We start from the raw sequence: 2593 nt of genomic DNA on the forward strand, positions 1-2593 counted from the left end.
TGGATTGTAAGTGTGTACCACCATGCCCAGCTTTTCTTGGAAAAAAAAAAAATTTTTTTCTGGTGGTACCAGGGATCGAACTCAGGACCTTGCACTTGCCAAGCAAGCACTTACTCCACTGAGCTATCTCCCTGGCCCCCGAACCTGAAAAGAATTTAAACTTGGTTTTGTCAAGAATAGGTGTTTTAAGGGTCAACCAGATAGCTCAGCGGACTTTTAAAGCGCCTGCTTTGGGCAGAGCACAGTGGCTGGCATGCAATCCCCTGCATGCTGTGTCGACCCTGACTCCAGGGTGCGCTGAGAAGGAGATTAAGACTGGGCGTGGTGGTGCGCCCTGTAATCCCAGAGCTTGGGGGAGCTGAAAACAGGATGATCGCTACAAGTCCGATCTGTGTAGTGAGACCCTGTAGATCCTGTACCAAATACATTTAAAAAAGGAGGAGGAAGAGGAGGAGGAGGAGGAGGAGGAGGGGGAGGAGAAAGAGGAGGAGGCATTTAGGGGTTGTATTGGGGGGGCGCCCAAATCTTATCTGCCCCACAGTGTTTAGCGTCTTTTATCAGAAGCAAAAATATTTTCAGTCCCTCACTTGAAGGAATAACACTACATTACTTCTGGTATGCAAGCAGGTGGTGAGTGTTCCTGGTATTAGGAATCCATGTGAATGACATCTTAAAGAGTGATCTCCAAAGGGTGTGTGTGTCTGGTGAGTCCAGGAGAACCTAGAGATATAAGTGTGACTGGTACTGCACAGGGATCCACAGGGCTTGGCCACTGACTGGGCTCCGTCAGTTTTTCCTGTTAGTGCTGCGATCTCTAGAGATGCTACTCCCCTGGAAAGGGAGGCGGGCAGGAAGTTCGATAGGTCAGGGCAGGTCAGTAGATCAAAGATGAGGCAGAGGCTGCTGCTGCTACCTTGGAGCTCCTTCTCATGTTGTTCCATGCCTAGCTCCCTCACCAGTGAAATCCCTGCCAGGTCCTCCTAGGCCTCACCTCTAAACCGCACATGAAAAAATAAAAATAAATATAAATAAATAAATTGCGGCAGTCGGTGACCTTCCCGGGTGAGCGGCGTCCGCCAAGGCCTGGGCGGTTGGTCCTGCGGAGATGCTTCAAAGCTTAATTAAAAATGTCTGGGTCCCTATGAAGCCGTACTATACCCAAGTCTACCAGGAGATCTGAATAGGAATGCGGTTGATGAGCTTCATTGTTTATAAAATCAGAAGTGCAGATAAAAGAAGCAAAGCCTTAAAAGGTTCAAGTCCTGCGCCTGCTCACAGTCACCATTAACCAGCTCTCGAGTACCCACGAGATGAAGCCTCAGTCTGCCTGTAAATTTAAGCAAGCTGTGTTAGATGGGAGCACAGAATGTCACTGTACACCTCCATCAGCAGCGTTCACTCTGCAGCGTGAATAAATACACCTACGAGGTGCACCACCCACTCTGGACTGTCTTGTGTGTCCCCGCAGACCTTTTGTATGAGCGGCTGTCCCCAGCTGCACCCACCCTCCCGGAAAGCCCTCTGGAAGGAGGAGCTCACATCATGGGTTCTCTGCAGAGGGGTCGCAGGGCTGGCCTAGGCACTCACTCGAACTCTGATATTCAATAAATGTCTGTCTGACGAAAATTTTAAAAAATAAATAAAATAAATAAATAAATAAACTGCACACAACGCTGGTCAGGTGTCATTATCACGAAGCATTCTCTGACTGTCCCAGGCCTACCCCTCCCCGTGGTGCTTTCAGAGCATCTTAAATTTACCTTCCACACAGCACTTGGATCATTGTGGTGAATTAACTTTTACATAAGAGAGTGCAAAAACTCCAGTGTCTAAGGAGCCCAGGAAAATAAAAATAAGAAAGTCAGGCATGAGACTAACCCTAACTTTAAAACAGAAACAGAAACTTTGTCTAGTTTTCTTAAATCATGGAATTCCTTTTATATAGCTTTTCCTCTCTCTTGACAGCATCGCACGTAAATGAAGCATCTCACACATTGGCTTGTAAGACATCACTAGGAGTGGTTAGGTCTGTGGTCTGTATTCCCACCCAGCAAACTGCATTCCTGGAGACTGCTGCATTGTGGAACTTAAGCCCAACATTATCAGATCAGCTGGCTTGCTGGAGAAACTGGGAATCCAAACCTCTATGAAAACTTTCCAATTTTTTAATGACTGGAACTCACTCAAAAGTTTTAAAGCATGGATAGGACAAATAGAAGTCTTCTAGAGGCAAAATCTCTCACCCAAGCCCCATAGCTGTCAACTCACTGGTCTTTGTGACCTGGACCAAAGAGCATTTAAAACTACAAATTAGCACAGGTTCTGATAACTGAAAACACTTGAAATATTTTTAAGGAATAACAGTTGATATTTACTTAGCACTATGTGCAAAGTGCTTTAGCGCTTTACATTCATTACATTGCGTCATGGTTATAACCTTAGGAGGTAGGTATACTTGCTGAAAGCTTAGAGTATAGTGAAGGAGGCAAGATTCTAATTCAGGTCCATCTGGCCCAGATTTCTTACAAAGGTAGAATCTTTCAGTAAAGATATGATATGTTGAAGTACTGGCTAAGATCTTATTTTCTACATA

At 45.5% G+C, this 2593-nt stretch overlaps 1 pseudogene; it reads left to right on the forward strand.

Moving 5' to 3' along the window:
- Nucleotides 1-1047: 1047 nt before the first annotated feature.
- Nucleotides 1048-1402, forward strand: LOC101569269 (annotated as a pseudogene).
- The last annotated feature ends 1191 nt before the right edge of the window (nt 1403-2593 follow it).

This window comes from Octodon degus, unplaced genomic scaffold, assembly GCF_000260255.1.
Source record: "Octodon degus isolate 3935 unplaced genomic scaffold, OctDeg1.0 scaffold00007, whole genome shotgun sequence".
Classification (NCBI taxonomy): domain Eukaryota; kingdom Metazoa; phylum Chordata; class Mammalia; order Rodentia; family Octodontidae; genus Octodon; species Octodon degus.